General features: G+C 44.8%; 1 pseudogene across 1 annotated transcript in view; it reads right to left on the bottom strand.

Moving 5' to 3' along the window:
• The window catches only part of LOC113421794 (myosin-10-like), a 74,724-nt pseudogene that overhangs the window by 49,518 nt on the left and 6,985 nt on the right, over positions 1-18,221 (bottom strand). The window contains exons 2-8 of the transcript XR_015745691.1: positions 12,218-12,576; positions 7,768-7,924; positions 6,880-6,907; positions 5,797-5,899; positions 3,530-3,550; positions 3,286-3,378; positions 147-210 (exon numbers count right to left, since the gene is read on the bottom strand). The product of XR_015745691.1 is annotated as a myosin-10-like (transcript). The remainder of the gene's footprint in view (positions 1-146; positions 211-3,285; positions 3,379-3,529; positions 3,551-5,796; positions 5,900-6,879; positions 6,908-7,767; positions 7,925-12,217; positions 12,577-18,221) is intronic.

Raw genomic sequence — 18,221 nt, 5'->3', positions numbered from 1 at the left:
CTTTGGATCAGACACCTGATATTTTAGCCATCAGGATCTGCTCAGGATCTGATACCTACTCAAACTCAAATTCTATCCGACTAGAGAACTGGGCCTGCGGTCTCCCATGGCCCAAACTTACTTCTATTCTCTAACAACAAGGATACATGTCTCTATATTGGCTCCAACAATGTAGCCGGCTACATCAAAATTAATCCGAATAAATTTACCCTGTGGGTAGAAAAAGAGACAGGGAAATGAGACAGAGATCAGAAAAATGGTGTGGCTGATGCAGAAAAATTGTTCGGTATTTTAAATATTTTTTTAGTTGCCAGTGAACAGCAGAAGCTGTTAACAAATTCCTCTGGTCAATTCTGTTAGCAATGAATCTTTTCTAAATAGAGTAGAAACCACAAAAACAAGAAAAGCTAACATAAAGTAAGAATACAGTGGAATGTGACCCTCAATCTTTCATCTATGAGGAAGAGAAAACCTTTGTATTTTTCTTTCTTTTCAAAGGAGTGGCTAAAAACCAAAAGCCTTTCTCAAAAAATACAAAAGGAAGCTGAAAAAAAAAGACTTTCACCAACAAAACTGGTTTTTCTTCCAAAGGAAGTGTATGGAGTTTGCTGGCGTAGGATTTCAAAAAGGCATTTATATATTTTGTCCTTTCTAAAGAATGGAATCAAAGAAATGGTACATGAAAGTTTAAGGCTATATTTAAAAGGGGTTGCAAGCATAACCTTTAAAGGCTCTTTTTTTTTGTTCTCTGAAGTATTTAAAGGAGCAAAGTGGGTATCCTCAGCTGAAGCTGCCCAATGCACCATTAAATTTTCATGCCAAAATATCAGAGCAGTTTTTCCACTGGTGGGCAAAGGGTGAAAATGAGTGCAACACAAGTAGTCCTCATTTAACACGTTCAGTGACTGTTTGAAGGTACAGTGGTGCAGAGCTAGGGATACTTATAAAACTAGTCCTTGAAGGAGCAGCCAACGTAGCATTCCTTGATTGGGATATTTAGCAGCCAGACTGCAATTTGCAATGCCCCAAGGTCACGTGACTTGTCAGTTTGCAACCTTCACTGGTGGCTTCCAACTAGCAAAGTCAGTGGTCCAACTTGCAAATAGTGATCACGTGATTGTGGGATATTGTGATCACACATGACTCACACCTAACCATGGCAACTGTTGCTCAGAAAAGGAGTTTCTGGTCCCAATTCGTACCAAAGCCCCATTTTACCCCTTGAAAGCCATGATAATGCAAAAATAATGAATGCTATCATTATACACGGTCATATCCCTCGCAGTCATGACCAAGTGAAGCCCTTAGGCCGAAGGGCTTGTACAACATTGTAACTGGGCAACCCATTCTTAATTTATGTTTATGAGGAGGAGTTGCTGGAAGCCAATGGCCAAACCAAACAAAAGAACAGTTCTTGGCCTGCTTCCTGTACTTCAGATCTCTTCATCAGCAAGCCAGACGTAACACTGCCTCTTTCAACAAAGTGGCTGCACAGCTTAACTTTTCGTTTTTTTCCAAAACAGAAAGATGATTAAAAAATAATAATAATACAGATTTACCAACATGAGATGATCTACTTTCAAACTTAGAATCCTTTGGGCAAATTTCTGTAACTAGTTTTTTGTTTTTTTTTAATTCAGTGGGAAGGAGGGCCTTTTACTTAATAACACCCCAACTAAATGTTGTCAACCCTGAAGTGATGATAGAACATAGAATAACAGAGTCAGAAGGGACTTTGGAGGTCATCTAGTCCAACACTCTGCTCGAGCAGGAGAGTCTATTCCAAACATTAGCCTCCACCTACGATCAAATTCACAGCCTCCTGATTTGGCTGAGGCCATCTTGGAGTCTTCAGGGCTGCCTGTTAGGGTTCCAAGTAACAAGCCCAACGCAGTCAAAATTCTGAGGCCTGGGGTTTCCTCAAAGTACGAATTTATTAGGAATGTCATATTGGCACAACTGGTGAAAACCCGACTTTGAAAGACCCGAGGTTTTCCCCACCCAAACTAACCGCAAAGTCCATGCCCCCGGGTCAGATGTCCATCTCATAGTCCAACCAGGTCACCGTCCCAACTCCGGCTGGTTTCAGTCCACGTCTTCCCGGCACCTGGTGAGAGCGACCTCGGTTCTCAGGAGAAAGAAGTTTATTTTGGCTACACATCCCCAGCCATATCTATCTCCGCTCTCCTGTTCCTGGCCTTGCTGTGGCAGCCCTGATGATGCTCCAGAATGACTTACACTGAGCTGACACTGCCATACAGTAGTGGGAGAGGGGGAAAGAGTTAGGTGGGGTTTGTAGCCAAAACAATAAAACTTTCCTGTGGGAACCCAAGAACATTCTCACAGGTGGCTGGCCAGAGGAGGGGCAAAGTAACCAGCCAGTTCCTGGATTGGGCAGCGTGACCCAGTGATTTGGGGGGAAAGGGAAAAACTTTTACTCATAATTAGGTGAAAGCCGCGGGAACGTTTACAATCAGCTTTCGCCAGTTATGCCAATAGGATCTACCTGATAAAAAACTGTTCTTTGAGGAACCTGCCTGCCTGCCTTGGAGTTCTAATTTCTATGGGTTTATTACTTGGAATGCTGACAAACGTCTTGTATCACAAGTTCCCATCTCTGCAATGCATTCTCCATGTTGGCTGGGGAATTCTGGGAAGTTGGGAGTCCACGCCATCTTCAGCTTGCCTAGTTAGAAACACACGGCTGTATACAAACTTTCTCCTCTTTGGTGCCTTGTGGGTGTGTTGGACAATATTTTAATTCCTAGCCAGCTAGGGAACTGTTGGAATTGTGTTCCAACACATTCGAAATAGAGGAAGAGTGTAGCAGCTTAACAGATTTCAACAGGAGAGATTATCTTACAAGAAAAGATATCCTTATAACAGTTTGGCAGCTATTGCCACCTGCTATAGTTGCGTGGGAAGCAATCTTAGCCTGAAGAAAGGGAGACCACACACACATATAAGGTGACAGAATAATTCACTTAAGAAGGGTGCAAACCACCCAGTAGAACAGTGTTTCCCAACTGTGGCAACTTTTAAGGTGGATGGACTTCAACTCTGAGAATTCAAGTCCACCCATCTTAAAGTTGCCAAGGCTGAGAACTGGGATTTGATGTCCCAGATCTGAAAATATTTTCCACTGCTAAGGAAGATGCTATCTTCTGTCTCAAATCCAGGGCTCAGTTGGTATGAAATTGGAAGCTGCTAAACAGGATCCTCCTTCCATAGATTTCTGAGGTAGATGACAGGGTGGGAGGGGATTTCTCCATCCACGAGACTTACGAATCGTGAGGAATTGTCGTTTTTCACCGTTTTTGCATTGCCGAAGGCCTCCAAGATAGGGTTGGCTTGCAGTAGCTGATGCTCCAGTTCTCCCTAGATGAAGGAAAAGGAAGGAGGGAGGAGGGAAAAGGGGTTAGCAGCAACTTATGCAGGCCTCTGGCCTTGCAAAGCCTTTGGGCCGAGGAAGTGCTCGGAGAAACTCCAGGGTCAGCCAGGGGGAAGCTGTTTCCAAAAAATTACTCACGTAGGAAGCAGGGCTGGAAGTCTATGGAAGTTGGGATGGGGATGACATCACAAAAAAATACAATGGGAAGGCAGAGCAGGGAGCAAGACAGGGGAAACAAAAAAAAATATCAAAGGGTTAAATTAGACGATGAACAACACAATGAGAACACAACCACAATAATGTAAGGACATAAACTGGGGACCAGCACAACAGAAAAAGGGGAGGAGTAGGAGATCCCCAACACCTGGCTTTCTTTCCCAGCCCCTCCCCTGAAACCCACTTAACCATGTTCCCCCCCTTTGCAAATGCGGCATTGTAACTCTGGTAAGGAAAGGGGTTCAAGGAAGCGACTCCGGCAACAAGCAAAGTGTGCGACTGATGAGAAAAGCATTTGAAGAGCAATTCTAAGTGTAGGTGGGACTAGGAGCAGCAGCCAGTGGTAGCGACCCACAATCAGCACGGGAGGATGGGGTGAGGAGTGGAGAGGTGGGGAAGCTGGCAGGTCAGCAGCATGCGTTAGACTTTCTTGCCTGTTTGGTTTCATTGAGGAACTCCAGCTGAGGCAGCAAGACAACAGAGGGGATATTAATATCATCTTCCATATGGAAACAACCACACACACACACACACACACACACACATACTCATAGAACCTCCACCAAGACTGTAAAATTAGGCACAGATACCGGGTGGGGGGGTGGCTTTTCATGCAATCAGAGAAGGGAAGCACCAAAGGGAAAAAATGAGGAAGCGACACATTGCACCTAGGAAGTTCCAGGACTGAATGTCAGACAGTTTTAAGCCCCCAACACAGAGAGGAGAGGAGAGTTCAGGTTGGCCAACAGCTCCTTTGGAGCATCTTTGCAAAAAGACAGGGAGAAAGAAACCCTTCATGATCCCATCTGGCCTCATATAATAATCTTCTTTGAAAGGACATGGCTAGAATCACTGGAGCCTAAGCTCTTCCTCTAAAGCAGTGGTGGCTAACATTTTGGGGCTCCTGTGCCAAAAATTGTGCAATCCCCACCCCTGCCATCCCCTTACTTGCATTATGCCTCACAACTGATTTTGGGCCGGCTTGAGGCCTTTTTTGGCTTCTCAGAGGCTTGAGGAAGCCTTCTGCAGTCTTCTGCAGGCTTTGCAGGCCGAAAACTAGCCCTGTTTTGTTACTTCCGGTATTTTCGGAAAAACAAGAAGTGACGAAACGAAGCTAGTTTTCAGCCTGCAAAGCCCGCAGAAGCCTGCAGAAGGCTTCCTCAAGCCTCTGGGAGGCCGAAAATTAGCTGAGGCGCACGCATACGCAGTGAGGTAAGTTTGCCTGCAGTTTGTGTGCTGGGCACAAATGGCTCTGTGTGCCACCTGTGGCACGCGTGCCATAGATTTGCCATCACACATAACAGAGTGAACTCCCTTTACTTGTCCCAGCTTCTGCCAACCAAGCAGTTCGAAAGCATGTAAAATGCAAGTAGAAAAATAGGGACCCCTTTGGTGGGAAGGTTCCATGTGCCTTCAACGTTTAGTCATGCCAGTCACATGACCACGGAGACGTCTTCGGACAGCGCTGGCTCTTCGGCTTTGTAACGGAGACGAGCACCGCCCCCTAGAGCCGGAAATGACTAGCACATATGTGTGAGGGGAACCTTTACCTTTACCTAAGTTCTTCCTCTAGGGTTGCGTCCACAAGATGCAAGAATATTCAAGAGAAGATCACTAGGAGATCTGCTAGGCCCCTGCAGTTGAACTCTAAGATTGAGAGGAAGCAACCCAAAGGGCCCTAAACTATACAGCTGAAGAAAAATATAACAAATGGCTGACCTATTGATTGAAAGGAATGATGTGAAAAGGCCAAGCAAGGACTCATTTCCTTCAACGAAGGACATGACGACATTAATTCAAACCCAACACTGGCTCTCAATCCTGCCTGGGTGGGTGCCACAGGCTTGGTAGCCAAATTCCATACGGGTAGACTGAGGGTGTGTTGAGTGAACAGAAGAAAGCACTTTTGCATGCTTTTGAAAGGCTCTTCAGGGGAATCACCTTTTCACACATGCCAGGGCCATCCGCTGGTATTTGGAAGAGCTTCCAGACTGGCCCCGGTTCAAATTAGATGCTGGGTTACATCCTAGGCATCAGATGGGGGAGCTCATTGGCTCCGCTTCAGGAATGCAAAACCAGAGCTGGCAAAGGGGTCCTACCCGCCTGCCATGCCCTTTCTGGGGTTGGCACCACAAGGGAGAGCAGGCGACTGCTGCTGTGGCTGAAACTGGATGTGGTCCCACACTCACCGGCACATTATGGTCCTTCCGGGCTTTATGAGATGAAGCCACATGTGCTAGGTACTGGATCACTTTCTTCGTGTTCTCTGTTTTGCCAGCACCTGACTCACCTCTGCAGAGAACAGACATCAGATGAGAAAACAAATGGATCCCACTCACACGTCTCCTTCTCAGGGCTGAGCTTAGAACTGTGGTTTCCACAAAGAGTTCAGTATTTTACTTTCTGAATTCTGAAGTTTTGCTTTCTGACCCTGTCTCATCAGCAGCATCCTATCAAAAAGTATGGATGGGAACCAGAAGGTACTTGGCTCCAATTCCATCATGGTCCTAAACGCACTAGGAAAAATATTAACAGTAATAATACTAAAAACTATAAAACTATCATGGAAACTGGTGTGAAAAGTGGTTGGATATAGAATATGGATAGTCTTGATCTAGGGTAACCTTTGTCTAGGCAAAGTTGTTCAACTTCTCTAACTTAGAGAAGGGTAAGAGAAAAAAAAAATCTTTTTCCATCGGAGCAGATGGAATAAAAAGCAATTTTAAAGATTTGCCATCCCTCTTAAAGGTTTGTTTATAAAGACTGCTGAGTAAAAACGTGAGAAGGGATTTTGGCATTCTAAGCAGCCCTTTTTAATTACGTAATCAGGGAATTTTAATCCCAGCACATTTGGAGGGCACGAAGTTGCTGAAAGTAGAAGGCAGCTACACATGATTTTTGTTTAATTATTGACTCATTTTCAATCAGATCAACTTCACAGCTTCCATAGCAGGTTACTTGGGGCGGGGGGACGGACGACAAATCACTTATTTCCAGTCTGAAGGAAACAGGAATAAAGCTGGCATTTGGCAATGACTTTTTGAGATTGCAGGATTGTTTAAACCAGCTTTTGTACAATATTTCTTACAGGACTAAAACAACCGACTGCTTCTCTTCTAAGTACAATTGCATGAAATGCAACGAAAGGCTAGCGCTTTGGGCTACCAAGTTTTTAGAGCCTCTGGTAACACCCATACAGAACGATTTTCACTCTCTCTCTCTCCTCTGAGCATCTCCTTCTACAGCCCCTCCCCGCTGCAAGCAATACTCACGTGCATAAGATCGACTGGTCCTCTCGATCTGGGGGCCAGAAAGAGAAAAGAAACAGATGAAAAATGTTTGTTCCCATTTCCCCCCCGAAGACCATTTCCCTCCACAAGGGGGCATCAGAAACACACATCCCCCAGCTGCAAAAGGCTAGACTTCATCAGCTCCCTATCTCTAGCCATCTGCCCACTCTATCCACTCTGTACACCCTAAAAGTACTCGTTCTTCTCCTTTCTGCTTCAGTCTGGAATGGGGCACTGTTTAAACCTTTCTGTCCCCTTTACTTCTCACAGCCATGTGGGTATCTAATTTTAATCAAGTGGATGTACTTCCTAGAGAGCAAGAAGGTAAAGACGAAGAAAGGGAAGGGCCTGAAACAAAAAATTGAAAGGGCCATTTAGGTTTTCTTTTATCAGACCCACTCAAATCCTCTCTCTTAGTCTCTTTTTCCTCTCTTGTTTTACTCGCAGCACATTTTAAGACTTGGAGTGAAGCATCTCGGCAGAGGCTTGCAGAATAGCAGCAGCAATAGCACTTAGACTTATATACCGCTTCACAGTGCCTTACAGCCCTTTCTAAGCGGTTTACAGAGTCAGCATATCGCCCCCAACAATTTTGGGTCGCCATTTTACCCACCTCGGAAGGATGGAAGGCTGAGTCAACCTTCAGCCTGGTGGGATTCGAACTGCCCAATTGTCAGCAGAAGTAGCCTGCAGTACCGCATTCTGACCACTGCGCCACTGTGGCTCAGAAGGCTTTTGAGGGTCGCGATGGAATCAGGCCCAGCCCGCTGAGCCTCAAGGGCTGTACTTTGTCCACACTTGATGTGTAGTAAAGCCCCCCTTATCACCCACCCCAAACACACACCCCTTTGTGAGTCTTCCAGTGTATACCTTGCAGCATGCTTCGGTAGGCAGTCTCGGAGATGGCATAAATGTGAGGCGGCATCTCATGACGTTTTTTGCCCCGATACATCTCCACAATCTGTTCTGTGTAGATGGGCAAATTCTTGTAAGGGTTGATGACCACACAGAAGAGCCCTGAGTATGTCTGCCATTTGGAGAGGGAAGACAGAAAGTCGCATTAGAACAGCCTAACCAATGTGACTGCAGTTCCTTTTTGTACACACAATCGCACACCTTCCTGGGTCTTACAGCTTACCATCAAAACACTCTCCCTTCTAAAGTTGCTGCTTCAAAAAAAAAAATAGTATTCAAAAAACATACGTTTCTTTCTGCTTCAAGAAAAACCTGGGAAAAAAATATCAGAAAATAAAGAGAGAGGAGCCAAGTTCACCGCCTGCTATTTTTAACTCTAAAGCATGACAATGACCTAATTCATACAAAATATTAAGCCAGACATGTCATTTGTTTGGGTTCATCTTTACATGAACCCAGACTTTGGGGGCTATTAATCCATGGCTTAGAGCTAAGCATTATGTGTGGATTAAGGCCCTCAAACTTTTCACAAACAAAAGCTTAACATGATGTGCGATCCCAGACAGACAAGGAGACGGTTGTTAGAAACAATGCCTAGTGACCAATTTCTTGTATTTTGCAGGCAAGAAAAGGGAATCTCTGCTTAGAGAAAAGCACTGGTTCCAACCTTGAGATGTTTTTCCTACTGCTGAAAATGAAAAATCAATGGGATACTTTTTGATCAGTTTTCTCAACCCTGGGAAGGCCCAATGGCTCAGTAGTTCAGAAGTGACGGCTCGGTGATTAAGATGGCTTGGTTGGAGACCCAAGCATCGCGCAATGGAGTGAGCACCGACCTCCACTTAGCTCCTGTTCGCCTAGCAGTTCGAAAGCGTGCAAATGTGAGTGGATAAATAGATAAATAAATAAATACCATTTCAGTGGGGAGGAAATAGCCCGCCGCAATGTCATGCTGGCTATATGATTGTGGAAATGTGTTTGGACAACACTGACTCAACAGAAATTATTACTGTTCCCTACAATCGGCAACAACTAGCGGGATAAAATCCGCAGGGACTCCTTTTCTTTCTTTCTTTCTTTCTTTCTTTCTTTCTTTCTTTCTTTCTTTCTTTCTTTCTTTCTTTCTTTCTTTCTTTTCTTTTCTTTCTTTTTCTTTCTTTTTCTTTCTTTCTTTCTTTCCCAATCCTGGCTGCTTTCTGAAGTACAGTGCTGGCTTGGAAGCCTTGGAAAGTGATTTGCACATCTGAAGGATGTCCCAGCACAGAAACCAGAGAGATTCCTCCCTTTTTCGCAATCCCAAGAATAGATGGAGGCCAAAAAAAATAGCACCTCGTCTAGAATTCACCCTCCCAAAACAAATCCTTTCAAGACTTTGCCTCTTCTTGGTATTTACCTCAGAATGTATTTATATTTACCTCAGAATGTATTTATATTTACCTCAGAATGTATTTACCTTTGAAAAAAATTGCTGGCATAAGAAAATTGTTTGCCAACATCCCACGAATGAAAGGTACGTGCCGTCTCCCGGTGCCCAAAGAGGAACCAAAGTCACCTGGGCAGATTCCAAAATGATTGTTGGGGAGTGGGGGATGGGCTGTCATTAAAGTTTTTCAAGGGGACGTAATATATGTTTCTTTTGTTCTTTTTAGCTTTATCCTGCTGCATCCTGTAAGCATCGTTTTTGTGCCAAAAGCGGCTTTTCAAGAGGCAATTGGCCTTTCTGGTTATTCTTTGAAGATGTTTTGCTTCTCATCCAAGAAGCTTCTTCAACTCTGACTGAAGAATTCAGCCCCGCCATTCAAAGTGTCAGGGTTCCAAGTAACAGACCCAACGCAATCCAACCTCTGAGGCCTAGGTATTCCTCAAAGTGCAGATTTATTAGGGATGTCATATTGGCACATCTGGTGAAAAACCGACTCTGAAGGTCCCGCGGTTTTCCGCATCCAAATTAAAGATCAAAGTTCTTTCCGCCAGTCCACATGTTCATCACATGGTCCAATCTGGTCCCAACCCCAACCCCAGTTGGTTTCAGCCAACACCTCCCCAACACCTGGTGAGAACGTTCGTGGTTCCCAGGAGAAAGAATTTTAGTTTGGCTACAAGTCCCCAGCTATCTCTATTCCCCACTTTTGTTCCCACAGCTCCAGCCAGCGTAGCTGTGGCAGCCCTGAAGATACTTCAAACATGACCTGAGACTTTCAAGAAGAGATTGGACTGCCGTTTGTCAAAATTGGTGTAGGGCCTCCTGCTTGGGCAGGGGGTTGGACTAGATGACCTACAAGGTCCCTTCCAACTCTCTATAATCTGATCTAAAGCTAAAGAAGCTTCTTGGATGAGAAGTGAAACGTCTTCAAAGAAAAACCAGAAAGTCCAGTTACCTCTTGAAAAAAGCACCTTTGGGGCAACCATGACGTGGATGGCTGAGAATCTCCACAGACATACGCAACCTTTTTTATTTGTATCCCACCTTTATTATTTTTTACAAATAATGAATGTACCTAAAGCTATATTATGGTCTTCCTAAAATTTCCTAGTTCGGGGCAGTGGAAAACCAACATTGGATATTAAGGAATGAGGGGATTACAGGAGGCATAAAAAAAGATCAAGGGGCATTGCTCAACCAGCTAATAAAAGCTGATTTCTACAAGCTTCCATGCACCAATGCCTCTGGGTTTCCCTAACTTGAATCCAAGCGTGCAGTTTTGCTTTTGGCATACTATTGCTAGCCTACCTATTTTCCAAACAGGTTTCTAGCCAACAGATCCATGCCAACAGATGAATTTTGACCACTTGACCTCAGTCACTGGATGCCACTGACCTTGGCTGACAATAAGGGAAATATGCAGAAATGACCTTCCCTAACCTAGAGTGTTTTCAGGTGCATTGGAATGTAACCTCCCATTATTCTGTTAACCACCTTGCCCGAGGATCTTAGGAACTGAATTGCATCAGGAGCTCAGAAAGTAGGGGAAAGATTGCTGAGGGTGATGCTAAAAATGCCCTTTTTTGCTACAGGCTGGAACACCTGGGGAAGAGCAGCCGGGAGACCAAACTGTAAAAACAACTGGCCGGAGTGACACCAGGGCAGGGAGAAGCCGATTTACAAGAAAAACACCAACACTGTTATTAAAGGAACTGTCTGGGAAGGCTGAAGAATCCCCTTTTCAGTTGTTGTTCTTTTTTTTAAACAGAAGAAGATTATTTTCTTTTTATCTTGAAGATAGGTTCCACGGGGCTGAATCACACAGATGAAGGCTGCCGGCTAGGAGAAGGCAAGAGTGCAGTTTCCTTCTTCTAAGAAGTGGTGTGTTGTTGCCGTGCGGTGGATGGCGGCGCCCTCGGGAGAATTCATTTCACACCCTGACGACTACTGTTCTGGCTGAACAGGTCTAGTCCGTTCCCCACCCCGATACCCAGCTACAGGGTGGAGATCATCAGAGGCAGCGGGGTGTGTGTGTGTGTGTGTGTGTGGAGAGGACGGGCACTGCGAGTCAGAGATGACGTACCGTGGAGGGAATGCTTTGGCCCAATGCCTTCCCAGGGTAGCCTTTTGTGCCCACTTGGGTGCCAGGGAAACCAGCAGGGCAAGAGAAATACGTGTCCCCTGCTCCTTCCCTTTGAAAGCAGCTCTGCGTGATGAGGTAAAGTAGGTCCAGCCTCGCCCTTTTCGAGCATTGTTGCGCAGAAACATAGAGATACTTCACAAGCTGGGGGGAACCAACTTTCTGTCCCAGATCAGCTCCTCTCTTCCATTCCTGACGTCTGCTCAGAAGGAATAGCTTGGCATCTAACCAAGGCTGCATTCCACTCAAGCAGGGGAAACAGTCCAGAACGTCACTGTTTAAAATCTGGAAGTTTTCTTCTCAAGATGTCCTGATGGATATCAAAAGGTTTGGACCACATAATTCCCATCATGACTTGCAACTGGTCATGCTGGCTAATTGCTGAAGCCCAAACCATCTGGAATATTGGCCAGTGTATTTCTGAGCTGAGAGAGAGAGAGAGAGAGACACACACACACACACGGCTGCTGCAAACCGGAATTTCTGGATTACATTTGGAATTAAACAGGGGCAAGAATTGTATTAAGTAGCTCTCAGAAGTACTACAGATCCCTAAGTTTATGTCATGAGGAAGATGCAAATGGTTAAAAAAATGTGAGAGACAGGAAGAGAGTGAGACAGAGAGGAGGGAGAGAGAGGGAGGGAGGGAGAGGGAGGGGGAAGGAGGGAGAGAGAGAGGGAGGGAGAGAGAGGGAGGGAGAGGGAGGGAGGAAGAAGGAGTGAGGAAGAGAGGGGGGGAGGGAGGGAGAGAGAGAGGGAGAGAGGGAGAGAGGGAGAGAGAGAGGGAGAGAGGGAGATGGGGAATGGAACCAAACCAGTGGCCACCCCATAAGCCAACTCACATAGATAAGACCCGAGTAGTAGCGGTCCTTCAGATTATGCAACACCGAGGCTTCATTGAGGCAGGTCAGCTCTGCCATGTCTTCCACCTTGGTAAATTTGGGTGGGTTCATCTTCTGAATGTCGTCTTTGGCCACCAGCATCTGACGCCCATTCTCGGTAAGTTCCACCAACATCTCATCTCCCCGTTCTTCGCGCAGCCCAGCCGCCTCAAAGCCATGACGTTCGGACGGGACCCACACCAGGCGTTTGGCCGTCCAATCAGCTTGTGAGGCTGGATTGCCTACGTGGTTCCGGTCCACAAACAGGTATCTCTCAGCGGTGGCGTCGCCCCGTTGTACAGGGGTCCGAACAGCCATGGCTGAAAAAAGAGAGGGGGAAAGTCCAGGAAAAGTTAGGCACGGATAGAGACTCAGTTCTAGTACATAATGCTAAATTCTCCATGTCCCTTAAATCTGACGGCTCTCTACAGAGTATTCCCTACCTCTTACTTATCAATTTATCACATGTTAAAACTGCCCATCTCTCTCACAGAGGCACTCTGGACAGTGTACCTTTTATTTTAACCTCATCGTAACAGAATATCCCCAGAAAACAACCCTCTATGCTATAACCTTTTTTTAATGGCTTCAGCAATTTTTATATTTTCTGTTGCTTTCCCCAAACTCAGGAACGCAATGGACAGAAAAATCGGATTGGTACAAGAGAAAAGCAGTATGAAATTCCTCCTCGTCCTCTTGAGATGGAAGTGGAATATTTGTTAGTTTTACTTACTTCAGAATGTAAACCTGTCCCAAACCTTCAGACTTCTTGTATAAACATTTTCATGCCAACAGAATGTATTTACAAAATAATGACTAGAAAGGGGGTTGAGAGGAGGTGGAGACGAAGGCAGCGAAACAGGGCTGGGCAAATATGGCGACTTTATGACCCATAGACTTCAACTCCCAGAATTCCTGAGCTAGTTGGCTCTGGAATTCTGGGAGTTGAAGTCCACAAGCCTTAAAGTCACCATACATGCTCCCCTTGCAATAAAAGGTGTAGGGAGTCAAGAGCTCTCTAGTTCCAGTCAGTGTATTCTGAATCCAGGTGTAAAGAACAGATTATCTTCTATTTCTTCTTCCACTACCTTCCCTGGCTGGGACACAATCCTAAGTACAGGTAGTTCATTTAATGACTGCTCCAAGCTACAATGGAAAAAGGGACTCATGACTATTTTTCACACTCATGATCATTGCAGCATCCTCATGGTCACATGATCAAAATTCGGGCACTTAGCATGTATTGATGACAGTTGCCGTATCCTGGGGTCATGTGATCGCCATTGGTAATCTTCTCAACTGGTTTCCAACAAGCAAACTCAATGGGGGAACTAACTTCCCTTAATGATTTGCTTAACAGTTGCAACGATTTACTTAACAATAGAAGCAATAAAAGGTTGTAAAATGGAGCGCAACTCACTTAACAATGGCCTTGCTCAGCAAGGGAGATTTTGGGCTCAACTGTGGTTGTAAGTCAAGGACTACCCATAACAGATTTTCCTGAATAGGTCATTCTGGACTTACAACCACAATTGAGCGCAAAATTTGATTAAGTGAGACATTTGTTAAGTGAATTTTGCCCCATTTTATGACCTTTCTTGCCACAGTTGTTAAGTGGATCGCTGCAGTTATTAAGTAAGTAACCCAGTTGTCAAGTGACTCTCGTTTCCCCATTGATTTTGCTTCTCAGAGGGGATGTTACAATGGTCGTAAGTATGAAAAACAGTCAAAAGTCACTCTTTTTAGTTCCATTGTAACTTTGAACAGTCAATAAAGGAACTGCTGTAAGTTGAGGACTAATTGTAGTCCCTTTTCAGTGTCACTTGTCCTTCCTTTCCCATGGAACACAAGGAAAAACTGTGCAAAATAAAATTTACATATTTTGGAAGACAAGATCCTAATTTTGTAGGCCGTTCTAGGTTAGGGCAAAATTTGTGAAAATCGGAAGAATTCTAGATGATGCTAAGCACCCTCCTAACAATTTGGTTATGTACACAAAATGTGCAAAATCCATTCTCCGTGTGCATTCAAACCCACCAATAGTTAAGAATGTCCCAAAGGTTCGGACAAGTCTTTCTCCTTTCTCCCAGACCCCTCTAACTTTTTTTTTGTTCCTGCCAGTGGTAGAAGCTCAATCTTTTTCAGGTTCTGTGTTCTAGCCACAATTAGCCAAATTCCTCTCAGGAGATTTAACCAGGAAAATGGAAATAGAGTTAAGAAGCAACACCAGAAAAATGCTCCAAATGCAGCTGAAGAATTTAACTTGGCCAGGGACACAAGAAGAGACCCAATGCTGCCTTTCTGAGTACCTAGGAGTCTACTTTCTCCTTCCTAAAAATCCACATTGTTCTCCCCCTCCGGCCTGGCAACCAATCTCAGTCCAGGCTTTGGTTGATGAGCAAGATTTTCCAGCGCTCTCCCACCAACCCCCACCCTTTCCAGACCCCTGCTGGGCTTTATGGCTAAGCAGCAATCTTGCCTGCCTTATGTCGCTAAAGCCAGACAGCCTTGTTTGGCAGAACCCAAGGGTGCTCGGTCTTTCTATGACCAGAGCCTTGTGTTGTTGCTTTTTACTTGGAGAAGCAGAAGAGTGAGAAGGTTTCTTTGATGGTCTCTGCTCAAGCAAAGCAAGCTTACAACTCAACACCTATTGCCGCGCTCTTAAATCTGCTGATTGTCTGTCTGCCCAGAGTCCAAAGCGGGCGTGTTGAGACTCAGAAAAGGCACCTGGAGCATAAACATCAGATGTGTGGGAGCTCATATTAGTTACTCTGCAGGAATGGAATAGCGCTCTGTGTAGGCTCCAAGCCACCCAGCTCCTTAATGCCTTTCTCTTATGCTGCAGAGATAATTACCGGGGCTAATTAAAAAGCGACTAAAAAGCATTAAGCTGTAACTCACATGCCTTTTAAATAAAATTCATTTGTCAGAAAAAGTGCTACCAAACTTGCCTAATTTTTCTGCTCCGTAGCAAATCTAAACACGAAGGATACAGGAACAAAACCTCCAGGAGTCCGTCCTAAAAACCTTCAGAAGAAATTAAAGAAATTATTTCCTAGGCTAGAGTTTGCTCAGTGTCTTAAAAGGAGATACCTATTATGCCCTTGAGAAGGCTTCGGTGCACAGCATCCCTGAGCCACAGCTACCATCTCTATAGATAGTCCTCGACTTATGACCACAATTGAGACCCGAATTTCCCTTGCTGGGCAAGGCCGTTGTTAAATGAGTTGCCCTCCATTTTACAACCCTTTTTTGCTAGAGTTTTTAAGAATTTCTGTCGCTAAGTGAAACAGTTGTTAAGCGCATTTTGTCCCATTTTATGACCTTTCTTGCCACAGTTATTAAGTGAATCCGGCTTCCCCATTGGCTTTGGTGATCAGAAGTTTGAAAAAGGCGACCACATGACCCCAGGACACTGCAACCGTCATAAATACGAGTCAGTTGCCAAGCGGCTGAATTGTGATCACGTGACCATGGGGTGCTGCATCAGTTGTAAGTGTGACAAATTGTTATAAGTCACACTTTTCAGTGCTGTTGTGACTTTGGTCACTAAACAAACTGTTGTAAGTTGAGGACTACCTGTATCTCCCCAAATGCCCGAACATTATATTACAGTAAATTAAAGCTGTCGTTCCCAATTGCGAGTCATTTCAGGAGGATCTTGGCAGGAGGAGGAAGAGGAGGAGGTTGTGATATAAGAGGAAAGTCTTCAGACAACACATCACTACCTCCTCCTGAAATGTGGCCCATCCTTTGAATTCCAGACCAGAAGATAACATGGACTTCAAAAATAAATAAATTACAGATTCTCTTTGATCTGCCTCCCTTCTGATCTCCCGATACTTTGTTTTTACGGAAAAGGCTTCAAGTAACAGGAAAGGTGGGTGTGCACAAGTGGACAGAACAAATCAAACAGTCCCAGGATAAAAAAAGGGAGGAAGAGAATCGGCAAACGGCTAAACAAGCTAGAGTTATGGAAAATGGCTCCAGTTATTCCCAGAAGACCAACGGGCGGTAATTGACACCCTTTGGCTTCCAACCAAGACAGGTGCAACGTTGAATGTTCCTGCACCAGGCAACCACCTGCTGAGGCTGCCACACCCTTACCCAGAACCCAATAACTACTACCTGCTTTCTGGTTAACGCTGGGCTGTTAAGAAACCGTACCTGCCATTTTACACAGCGGTTAATTCTCTATTACCCACAAACGGCCTCCCACAGCTCTGCCAGGGAGCTCTGAAATCACTGTAACTTATTCCCCAACCAGTATGTCTTCTACTCCACAGAAAGGATCGCTTGCATTTACCTGGGATTTATTGCTTTTCATGTTCCCAAATGCTTACCAAAAAGTCAAACATTGGTGCCCCAAAGGTGCTTTTTCAAGAGGTAATTTCTTGTTATCCTTTGAAGACGTTTCGCTTCTCATCCAAGAAGCTTCTTCAGCTCTGACTGGATAGTGGGGCTAAATTCTTCAGTCAGAGCTGAAGAAGCTTCTTAGATTAAGAAGTAAAATGTCTTCAAAGGATAACAAGAAAGTCAGGTGCCTCTTGAAAAGGCATCTTTTGGACAACCATGACCTGGATGACTGAGAATCTCCATTGTCAAATATCGGTGGTCATTTGCTTTCTAAACCTACTAGAATTTTGACCCACACGTGACATTGTGTCATGGCCCAGTTCCTATATCTTTTAGATCTTCTTTTTATACCCCTTTTTCCCTTAGACTATCAACTTTATTTTAATATCAGCTTTCCTCAGGTTGGTGCCTTGTGAAAGTCAGTGTTGGATAGTAGGGACTTAGGGGCTGAACTGAGTAGTTTTGGGCAGGACCCTATCTCTCAGCCAAAACCACCTCACAGGGTTGTGGTTGTGGAGAAAAAAAGGAGGGAGAGCTGTGAATATAACAACCAAGTTATTCAAGTACTCTATGGGAAATTTAGTCCTAACATTTCTGCAAGATTGCTCCATTTCCACTATCTCTCCTGGCCTTCTATGATTCCAGAGGAACTCCCAACTTCTCCTTTGAAAATCCCAAAGGTTTGGATTACTGTATTTGATAAACTTGTTTACCAAATAAAAACTGTGCAAGAATGATGGGTAGGAATGCATTGTCTTTACACCACAATTACCAGTTCATGAGGTAAGCCACCCCTGCATTTGGGCCCAGCCTTTGTGCTCGAAGCAGTCGTGAATCCAAAGATGCCAAGCCAAATCCCTTCCTGAACAAACCCAGAGTCCTGAGACGAGACTCCTTTATGCGCTCATTCACACGCCAACTTCCTTCTCCTCCCAGCCCCCAGCACATTCCAGGCTGCCTCCCACTAGGTCACACTCCCACCCCACCTCTGGGGATTGGACAAGACCTAGCCAAACGAGTCAGAGGCGAGACAGGCGCCAAGCTACTCCGAGTCCTGCCCAACAGTGCCCAATCGAGTGGCACTAACAAACCTGGCACTAACAAACTGGCAATGCTCTCTTTGGCTCATTAATTTGATGGGCATTCCCAGGGCGAGGCCATTAAGTGGTGGCAAATAATTGCCTGAAATCCTCTTGGGGAATTAATGGAGGAGTCCCTTGCTTGACAATACCCCTCCCTCGAAATCAGATTTCGTAAAAAAAAAAAAAAAGGAAAGACGATCCCACTAGTGAACAGTGAGAGAAATGGAAGGGATTTCCATTGGGATTTTAAGAGATACTCCTCCAATCTGGCTTTCCAAGTGCTGCAGAACTACATTTCCCAGCAGTCCATACTAATGGTGATGATGGGACACTGTGGTTTGTCAGCATCTGGAGCGTAATTCTACTAAAAACTGAGATTGGAACTAAGCAATTTTTTTGCAAAAGAAGCCCCAGTAGATACAGGTAGTCCTCGACTTATAACCACAATGGAGCCCAGAATTTCCATTGTGAAGCAAGACAATTATTAGGTGAGCTTTGTCCCATTTTACGACCTTTCTTGCCACAGT

The sequence above is a fragment of the Notechis scutatus genome, chromosome Z (assembly GCF_049901735.1).
Source record: "Notechis scutatus isolate UNSWTSFEM ecotype Mainland chromosome Z, rNotScu1.2, whole genome shotgun sequence".
Classification (NCBI taxonomy): Eukaryota; Metazoa; Chordata; class Lepidosauria; order Squamata; family Elapidae; genus Notechis; species Notechis scutatus.
This window is presented reverse-complemented; position numbering and strand designations above follow the sequence as displayed.